At 36.5% G+C, this 11,119-nt stretch overlaps 1 long non-coding RNA gene across 1 annotated transcript; it reads right to left on the minus strand.

The window, feature by feature from the left end:
* Positions 1–593: 593 nt before the first annotated feature.
* LOC146911988 (uncharacterized) lies at positions 594–10,776 on the minus strand. The gene is made up of 2 exons (XR_015015115.1): positions 10,583–10,776; positions 594–818 (listed from the first exon to the last, which is right to left on the minus strand). It is a non-coding gene; the product is annotated as an uncharacterized LOC146911988 (long non-coding RNA).
* Positions 10,777–11,119: the final 343 nt, after the last annotated feature.

Here is an 11,119-nt window from a genome sequence, read left to right on the forward strand (position 1 = left end):
AATATCTTACTTTCAAGCTGCTGTCCTGCAACTATTTCTTTTAGGCTCTATTCTTTTTGGCGCAAGAAGGCATTCATCACTACTACAAAAATGGGCTTATATAGCGCTTTTTTTTTGGCTTTAGGTAGCGCTTTTGAAGCGCTATTGTAAATGGCGCTGGTAAAGGTAATATAGCACTTTTTTTTCTATATAAAGCGCTAGCTATAACAGGGTTTATATAGCGCTTTATGTCAAAAAGTGCTAGCAAAGGTTATCCTTAGATAGCGCTTTCAAAAATAAACGCCATCTAAGACAAGTTTAAAAACAGCGTTTTTGTTTTAAAAGCGCTATGTAACAATAGGTTTAGATAACGCTTTATAAAGGAAAAAAAGCGCTAGGAAAAGCATTTATTTTATTTTATTTTTGTCAAAAAAATTCTTTTCCAGATAGCGTTTTTTTTATTAATTTAAAGTAATATATATATATATATATATATATATATATATATATATATATATATATATATATATAAAGTCTGAAATTTAAAGGGAAATGTATATAATTTAGGCACATTATAATTGAGACTATTATTTATCGAATAAAACATAACCATATCATAAAAAATGTATGTATATATAGCATAAAAGTCAGAAATGTATAGCCTCTAATATGGTAACATGGATATCTCTAAGAGTTACAACTGATTAGTTGACATAAAGATCAAAATCTTATATGGTATCATGCAGTCTTCATCTATCTTCTTGGTCTTCTCAACATTTTTATCCAAAACAAGCACGCAAATCATCATTCATTTCCAAATTTCGTTCACTCTCCTCCACCTGAATATATACCAGAAAACGCCATTAAGCAATAACGCTATATTATATTAGAGATAAATTCAAAGTACTACTGATCATGAGTAGAAATTAAAGCAAGATTGTAACACCCATACTAGACGTATCTAGAAAGTCTAGCACGTGCGTTGAATTTAGTACTGGATACATTAAAAATATACAACATAAATTTTCGAATGAACATTATTTACAACAACATGCGTTCGTGCAAAGATATACAACTCATCTTTTCCTAAAGTATAGTAAATACATCCTTGAAATCCTTGTCATCCTGCTGCGGTACGAACGATCACTTGTTGAAACATCCATCCGGCTTCAAGCTTGCATACCGACTTGCATATCTGAAACAAATAAGGATTGGGATGAGACATAATGTCCCAGTGAGTTCCCCTAAATCCTAGGCTATAGGTAACCTCAGGGGAAACCTACGGTTACCACGTGTCTACATTACAACCTGACGGTTGATTATACGTGTGTGGGGACTTGCATAATTAGACGGTAGTGCATACTAGAGCCGTCATACTTCCATCTTACTTGTTATAGGTTTCACATCCTATACGTGTCATGGCGGTCGAGAGGGAACCTAGAACCGCATTGCCAGGAATACGCTCTACGTATCAAGGCCTAAACATATCATAATCATGGCACGATTCTAACCGGACGATTAGGGGAAACCTAAGATCGTCATCGGTAACATGTTCTTTACTTGCTCTTATTCCATGCCTTATACTTATCATGTAGCATCTAGTGCTCTTATTCTTAAACATAGACGTGCATGGATTCTTACGTGACCATAATCATAGCCGTACATAGAATCATAATCATAACATACATAAACGTACATAAGTTCATTCGTTAGGTTAGCGTTGAACATACATTCATATCTTGATTCATTTTACGGAAAGTCCCGGGTGGAGTAACCCCGAGTACAATCCCATCATAACCGATGTACGTACATCGGACTCCCTCAGTGTCGTGCGATCCCCTTACGGAGCTTTCCCCGTTTCCAATCGGAAACCCCTTGAATCCATACCTTCATGGATTGCAAGAGACACGAACACCTACATCCTTAATTACTCAGTACCATGTGATCCCCTTACGGAGCCTTCCCAGTTTCCAATCGGAAACCCCTTGAATCCATACCTTCATGGATTACAAGAGACATAGCACCTACACATTCATTAATCATGGTCTTAACATTCATTTAGGATAAACCTAATCATGCATACGTGTTCACCTCGGAACCTTGATCGATCCGATTAATGGTAAAGTCTTACTTGTTCATTCTTAATCATGGTGGAGTGATTAACTAATCAAACCACACCTTAACATACATGTTATCTTATTATTGCTCTTGGGCGAAGATAATAAACTTCGCATCTTAACATCTAGGAATTCTTGCTAACTAGCTAGTTCTCGACGACTATGTCGAGGCTCTAGTTTTTCCCTTGCTTAATGGATACTTGCTACCCGATTCATAACTTGTTTCTCTCATATGCCATGCCTTACTAACATACTTAATACTTGCCTCTTTAACATAAGAATCTTGCTTTCCTTGATCATCATTTGGGACCTTGGTTTGAGGGGTTTACATTCGTAAAAAGTCACCACGGAGAAAACCGCGTCGCGAATCCCCATGCCTGCCTAAAGCAAGCAAAACAGTGAGATTTCTCACTGTCTTACTCGCCTAGGCGAGTAGATTTGCTGGGGAGGCGAGTGGTAGCTCGCCATGGCGAGTTGGGGGCGAGCAGAACCCCCCATTCGCAGTTCTAGCTCGCCGTGGCGAGTTATAGCTCGCCGTGGCGAGTTAGGACAGTCCAGAACACTTAAAAATGGTATTTTTGACCCAAAAACCTCAAACCAAGTGTCTCTATGTGTTTTGGAACATATTTGATCATTGGAAACTTATAAAACATTCATTTGGCAAGTATAAGCATGTTTTGCATGCATGACATAAAAAGGGCAACTATCACAATACATAATCCTAGACTTTTCATAGTTTTCATAATAAACTAATCATGGCATAAACATGAACCCCAAAGGGTAGGAGAACTAGCTATGGAACTCACCTAACAATAATCTTGAAGCATCAATCAAATTCCTTGCAAAACCCTAGCTTTGGTCCATTTGCTTCCTTTGCCCAAACCTCCTCTATCTTGTTGTCCTTATCTTGCAAACCAAGACACCATTTCATGTTCAAGGCCATACTCCAAACATCACCCTCAATCACACATAATCAAACCTTAACCTCAAGAAAACTCTTTGTTAGAAAGAGTAGTGAAATCATCCATTCCAACCTCATGCTACATCCTTGATCTTGTTAATTCCATACATAAACTAGCTCAAGCTTCCACATAACCCTCACTCAACACCAACAAACCCTAACTTCTTGAATCCATTCTTAAGAGAAGAAGTAGAGAAATCAACAAAATATATGTTTCCCTTAAGCTTTAAAGAACATAAAGGAACATAAGGTGAGATCTTACCATGGGAGGTTAGTGTTTCATAAAAGATTGGTGAAGAGAGAAAGAGAAGGTGGCTTAAGAGATGAGAGGAAAGGAAAGATTCAATCAAAACCCCAAGCTTCTCAACTTGAGACAACATAATAAATCAAAGCATGAAATCTTGCTAGAGAAGAAGAAGATTTGAGATAGTTTGATGGAGAGGAGGAGAGAAAGAGGCGTGAGAGAGAGGAGAGAAGAGAGAGGGAAAATTTTCTCCAACTTAGAGAGAAAAAGAGATGAGGATAATGAGATATTTTTGCCCAAAAGCAAATAAATATCCTTTCCCTTGTGAAATTACCATATTGCCCTTGGCTTAAGCGTGTTTAAACGACTCCGATACTTTTCCCGTAAAAAGCTGACATCTCATAAGATATTCCAATTACTCACTTCCTATAAATTAAATTCATCTGACACGGTCAACGGGTAATATACCGACACTGTCAGGCGGGATATTACATTCTACCCCCCTTAAAAAAAATTTCGTCCTCGAAATTTAGAGATTACATACCGATCATCATGACAAAATCCTACCATCTTTGGTCGAAGCCATACATATTCGAACACAGATTTTTCAAGAAGTTCATCATTGCTGGTGTTTCGTCTTGTTTCTTAACTCACATGCAACTGAACATAGCCTCCTTAATCTTAATAGCACTTAAAATTTAGAATTAACTGGTTACATCAGGACTTAGAACATTCCTTGTTACTCATAGACTTATTGTCTCGTATTCGTACTTTACCCGCTTAACATAAATCATTCATAAAAGTTTCTTATCATAACATGAACACTCAGGATTTGCCTTTTAACTGGGATCCTACGGAGACCAGGTTTGCCCTGCAGTGCTTACTTGCAACATTAAAACACCTTTTTATGCATGCATAATCTTATTGGGTAAACATATAATTCGTCGTGGAGAAGTGAAATTAACTATATCGATACATATGTCATTCATCAATCCATCTTGTAGCTTACATGTTCTCGAAACTTTCTAGCAAATCCACTTGCACATACATCAAACATTCATAACAAATCCACCACATGTACATACTCTTGAGTGCCACTTCTTGTTAAATGATAACGATATGTGTTCTAGCATCTTACTTAATATAATTTCTTAAATTTTGGTATGCGGATTCTTGGAACGAATAAATACTCGACTAAAAAGAATTATCATTTCAAAACTGAGTCTATACTGGTACTACTTAACCACAAGACGAGTCTTTATATTTTGAAAAAGGTTTCACAGCTCGTCTTATGTAAACTTACTTGCTTGCGACGTACTTCCTCAGTTTTGACAATGAAAAGTTTCAGGTTTAAAATATGCATTGTTCCCAAGTTCCTTGATACCAATCTTAACCTAAAAGTTGTAAATCATGCTATAACATTTCTTAACAAGTATCGTCTTCATTTAACAAGTATCGCATACAAGGGCATGAAGTTCATTGCACAACACTCAAAAGTTGCTTCTTTCTCATGATAACATACTTAACTTCAAAGATGGGTTATTCTCTTTTTAATCGATATACTTATTCGTATTACACTACGATAGCCATAGAAAATCCTTAAACCTCTGGGCATTAACTTGATTCTCCATATTATCTTATTCGGCTATCGCTTGAACGTTAATACCTTTTCCGGAAACCGGTCATCATTCTTGATACTTTGATTCTTTAATTGAGTCGCAAGTCAAACCTTCTGAATCTTACTTACTTTCCATATTTCATGATTACCGATTAACTTTCATGGCGCTACTCTGATTCCCACCGGTTGGCTTAAACCATTACTCCAATCCGTTAGAGCAATTAAGACTTCACATTTCTGCTTATCACTTGAATACTTACTTCTTGAGATCTTCCATGTTGCAACCAACATTATAACCTTACACTTGTCTTGTAAATTTCAAAACTCGTGATAACTTATCTTATACTCATAATACTTGACTTGGGGGCAAACCTTACGTTATTGCTGGTTGCATTTACCTACGGAGGTATACATAACATACTTGAACTTGATTCCGATCAAGCTTGAATTCCTTTAACAACTCATCTACACTTGAACATATCTTCCTTAATCATTTAACCTTTACATCCTCGCATACTATATTTTGCTTAATCATACTAATGCTTACTCGTTAATTTTGCTTCTAGAAAAACTTCGTAAATTAGCATACGGGTCATTGACGTTGATGATTTTCTACTTTATAAATATATTGAGTTTAGGCCTCGGCCGTTGCTATAAAATCATAGATCGAGTTGATAACACATACGTGTCATCAGTTCTAGACTCTAATGAGTCTAGCTCGTTCTACAAGGGTCGTAGCAACCCGGTTCCTAGAAAAATCTCGTGAATTTTAAAAATGTCAACTTCAATCACCCATATGCGTAAATCATTTCTAAAATTCTTTTAACTTATAACTCAATAGCTTATCGAGCCTTAGCAAGTATATTAAGCAAAACATAGATTCAAAAGATACATCATAATTCCATATAATCCGAGAACCCTGTGATTCCTCATAACCTTGCACATTTAACTTCTTACTTCATACCTCATACATAAACATCTGTGACTTTCCTTCTAAACGCCGAAACTTCTACACTCTCGATCTTGGCTTGTTCTTGACTCTTGACACATTAACCTCCAAAGCTACCTTAAACCGTATCGATTTCGTTGATGGTTGCCCATGTCTTTTCCTTGAAAATCTTAGGATATGATATGCATTCGTTACTTAACGTCATAAAAGATTTTTGTGAAGACATCTCCCCAATAGTCATTGCAAACCTTTGGAACGAACGGGTAAATTTCATAAAAACAGAAAATTTCGTTCCAAGTTCGCTATTGGTGAGTTTCTCCATCTATATTATTTTATTTCTCAAGTAACCAATGCACATCATTCATTCCTAGCATCGTAAAACAATCTATAACGTACGCATGGCAATTTCAACCTTTTCGATACAATTCTTGGCACGTCGGAAATCAATGCCTTAATCCTGATAACATAAAACTTTCTCTTGAATCCTTAATTTCATTCATAAAATGTTATTCCTGAGAGACTGCTGATTCCATCAACATATGTCGACTTCTAACTATCTTGTAACCTTGTACTGACATTCCGGAATATCTTAAACCCGTTCCAACAATCACTATTACCGAGCATTTCAGTCATGGTTAGATACGTATATCCTACTTCTTCACTTACGGGTACATGAAGTATTACTAACATCTTACCCATCATTGTCGGAACGTTCCTTCTTAACATATCTTACATTCCCGGAGGATCCACACTTCTACTTGCTTTGTTCCCCGGCCACCTTCTGGCACGATCGAACTTCTTCATCACATACTTCGTTCCTCCTGGGTCCTATTCAGCTCTCAGGCATCCATTCTAATCGTCGAATGTTAAATTGAGTTGATCAGGCTCATTTAACAACAACAACTAGAACATTTACCCGGAACCCAATGGTCCCACTACCTTAGTTGTAATTTAATGACCCAAGGCACGGTCTGAATCGACCTGCTCTGATACCAAATGTAACACCCATACTAGACGTATCTAGAAAGTCTAGCACGTGCGTTGAATTTAGTACTGGATACATTAAAAATATACAACATAAATTTTCGAATGAACATTATTTACAACAACATGCGTTCGTGCAAAGATATACAACTCATCTTTTCCTAAAGTATAGTAAATACATCCTTGAAATCCTTGTCATCCTGCTGCGGTACGAACGATCACTTGTTGAAACATCCATCCGGCTTAAGCTTTCATACCGACTTGCATATCTGAAACAAATAAGGATTGGGATGAGACATAATGTCTCAGTGAGTTCCCCTAAATCCTAGGCTATAGGTAACCTCAGGGGAAACCTACGGTTACCACGTGTCTACATTACAACCTGACAGTTGATTATACGTGTGTGGGGACTTGCATAATTAGACGGTAGTGCATACTAGAGCCGTCATACTTCCATCTTACTTGTTATAGGTTTCACATCCTATACGTGTCATGGCGGTCGAGAGGGAACCTAGAACCGCATTGCCAGGAATACGCTCTACGTATCAAGGCCTAAACATATCATAATCATGGCACGATTCTAACCGGACGATTAGGGGAAACCTAAGATCGTCATCGGTAACATGTTCTTTACTTGCTCTTATTCCATGCCTTATACTTATCATGTAGCATCTAGTGCTCTTATTCTTAAACATAGACGTGCATGGATTCTTACGTGACCATAATCATAGCCGTACATAGAATCATAATCATAACATACATAAACGTACATAAGTTCATTCGTTAGGTTAGCGTTGAACATACATTCATATCTTGATTCATTTTACGGAAAGTCCCGGGTGGAGTAACCCCGAGTACAATCCCATCATAACCGATGTACGTACATCGGACTCCCTCAGTGTCGTGCGATCCCCTTACGGAGCTTTCCCCGTTTCCAATCGGAAACCCCTTGAATCCATACCTTCATGGATTGCAAGAGACACGAACACCTACATCCTTAATTACTCAGTACCATGTGATCCCCTTACGGAGCCTTCCCCGTTTCCAATCGGAAACCCCTTGAATCCATACCTTCATGGATTACAAGAGACATAGCACCTACACATTCATTAATCATGGTCTTAACATTCATTTAGGATAAACCTAATCATGCATACGTGTTCACCTCGGAACCTTGATCGATCCGATTAATGGTAAAGTCTTACTTGTTCATTCTTAATCATGGTGGAGTGATTAACTAATCAAACCACACCTTAACATACATGTTATCTTATTATTGCTCTTGGGCGAAGATAATAAACTTCGCATCTTAACATCTAGGAATTCTTGCTAACTAGCTAGTTCTCGACGACTATGTCGAGGCTCTAGTTTTTCCCTTGCTTAATGGATACTTGCTACCCGATTCATAACTTGTTTCTCTCATATGCCATGCCTTACTAACATACTTAATACTTGCCTCTTTAACATAAGAATCTTGCTTTCCTTGATCATCATTTGGGACCTTGGTTTGAGGGGTTTACATTCGTAAAAAGTCACCACGGAGAAAACCGCGTCGCGAATCCCCATGCCTGCCTAAAGCAAGCAAAACAGTGAGATTTCTCACTGTCTTACTCGCCTAGGCAAGTAGATTTGCTGGGGAGGCGAGTGGTAGCTCGCCATGGCGAGTTGGGGGCGAGCAGAACCCCCCATTCGCAGTTCTAGCTCGCCGTGGCGAGTTATAGCTCGCCGTGGCGAGTTAGGACAGTCCAGAACACTTAAAAATGGTATTTTTGACCCAAAAACCTCAAACCAAGTGTCTCTATGTGTTTTGGAACATATTTGATCATTGGAAACTTATAAAACATTCATTTGGCAAGTATAAGCATGTTTTGCATGCATGACATAAAAAGGGCAACTATCACAATACATAATCCTAGACTTTTCATAGTTTTCATAATAAACTAATCATGGCATAAACATGAACCCCAAAGGGTAGGAGAACTAGCTATGGAACTCACCTAACAATAATCTTGAAGCATCAATCAAATTCCTTGCAAAACCCTAGCTTTGGTCCATTTGCTTCCTTTGCCCAAACCTCCTCTATCTTGTTGTCCTTATCTTGCAAACCAAGACACCATTTCATGTTCAAGGCCATACTCCAAACATCACCCTCAATCACACATAATCAAACCTTAACCTCAAGAAAACTCTTTGTTAGAAAGAGTAGTGAAATCATCCATTCCAACCTCATGCTACATCCTTGATCTTGTTAATTCCATACATAAACTAGCTCAAGCTTCCACATAACCCTCACTCAACACCAACAAACCCTAACTTCTTGAATCCATTCTTAAGAGAAGAAGTAGAGAAATCAACAAAATATATGTTTCCCTTAAGCTTTAAAGAACATAAAGGAACATAAGGTGAGATCTTACCATGGGAGGTTAGTGTTTCATAAAAGATTGGTGAAGAGAGAAAGAGAAGGTGGCTTAAGAGATGAGAGGAAAGGAAAGATTCAATCAAAACCCCAAGCTTCTCAACTTGAGACAACATAATAAATCAAAGCATGAAATCTTGCTAGAGAAGAAGAAGATTTGAGATAGTTTGATGGAGAGGAGGAGAGAAAGAGGCGTGAGAGAGAGGAGAGAAGAGAGAGGGAAAATTTTCTCCAACTTAGAGAGAAAAAGAGATGAGGATAATGATATATTTTTGCCCAAAAGCAAATAAATATCCTTTCCCTTGTGAAATTACCATATTGCCCTTGGCTTAAGCGTGTTTAAACGACTCCGATACTTTTCCCGTAAAAAGCTGACATCTCATAAGATATTCCAATTACTCACTTCCTATAAATTAAATTCATCTGACACGGTCAACGGGTAATATACCGACACTGTCAGGCGGGATGTTACAAAGATTATAAATTAAAACAACTACGTACCACTTCTAGCAAATATATTTAGAAACATTAAACTCACCTTATTATAAAAAAAAATCATATAACTTTTTAGGCTGATCATGAACCGACACCATTCTTCTTAGATTTCTATTAGTTTATCTTTTGAGTATGTCACACACTTGAAACGATCAATGTACTGTATATATTATAACATTAAAAATAACCATGTTACTTAATAAACTTAATCATACATAGATATTATACTTTAATATAAAAAAACATACCAACTTTGGAATCTCATTTAGTTTTGAAATGAGAATATCTTTCATAAACCTCATCACAAAGTACCCGCAATCTATACCATTTTCTGGCAAGGACACTACAAAAAATAAAATAATAAGTAACTGTATAAGTTAGTTTATTTGGTATGCCATGTAGAAGTCACGATGGATGATTATGGAATTGATTAGTAGGTTATACAAAAGGCATATGCATAGTGTATATCATATTATCACATCATTCAGTTAGTTTATTAGAAAATAATTCTAGTCACACACAAAAAGTGTTATTGTTTATATATATAAAAAAAAATTGAACCAAAAGAAAAATTATTCATCTTACTAGTTGTGTAGATTTTAATTAAACCCAAAATCTTTAATAAACAATTGTCAAATTTCAACAATTATTCATCAAACAAAAATTTTGAATTTTCGATTGTCAAATTCATCCTAATCACTAACAGTGAAGTCTTAAATTTAGTTTGAACCTTGAAAACCTAAAATATCCAGATGAAAATATGAAAAAATTAAAGAATATTTGAGTTAAATTGAGGTAAGGAAAGAATGAAGATGGTACCTGAGATGAAGAATTGAGTATTGAAAAAGCTGTAACCGGTCGACGGCAGCGACGATATGATGCACCGCAATTAAGAGTGAGATAGAGGTGGTTGTTCTGGAATGAATCGAAAGAGACGGTTATGGTTTTGGAATAGATCGAAGGAAGCGAGTGATGGTGATGAATGAATTGATAGATATAGGTGGTTGGTGATGAATGAATGAATCAATAGAGGTGGTGGCTCTGAATTGAATTTCCTGCACACGATCTAATGAAAGTTTTGAGTAAAGTAGTTTTGGGTTATGTTATTAATTGCTTTAAAAAATACGTTTAATGAAAATTATGTTATAGTTTTTATTTTATCTTTAGGATGCATTAAAATAGGGATTTCCATTAAAATTGAGATTCTTTGTTACTTTTGAGTATATAACAAAAAGAAGTTACGCTTTGTTGTTAGTGTATAAAGCGTTTTTTTTTTTGTGTAACAAAAAAAAAGCATTTTTTTTCAAATATAAATAAAAAACAAAAAACGCAAACTTCATGAAAATTATGTTATAG

This window comes from Medicago sativa, chromosome 6 (genome assembly GCF_051527215.1).
Source record: "Medicago sativa cultivar Bolivia chromosome 6, Bolivia_mono, whole genome shotgun sequence".
Classification (NCBI taxonomy): Eukaryota; Viridiplantae; Streptophyta; class Magnoliopsida; order Fabales; family Fabaceae; genus Medicago; species Medicago sativa.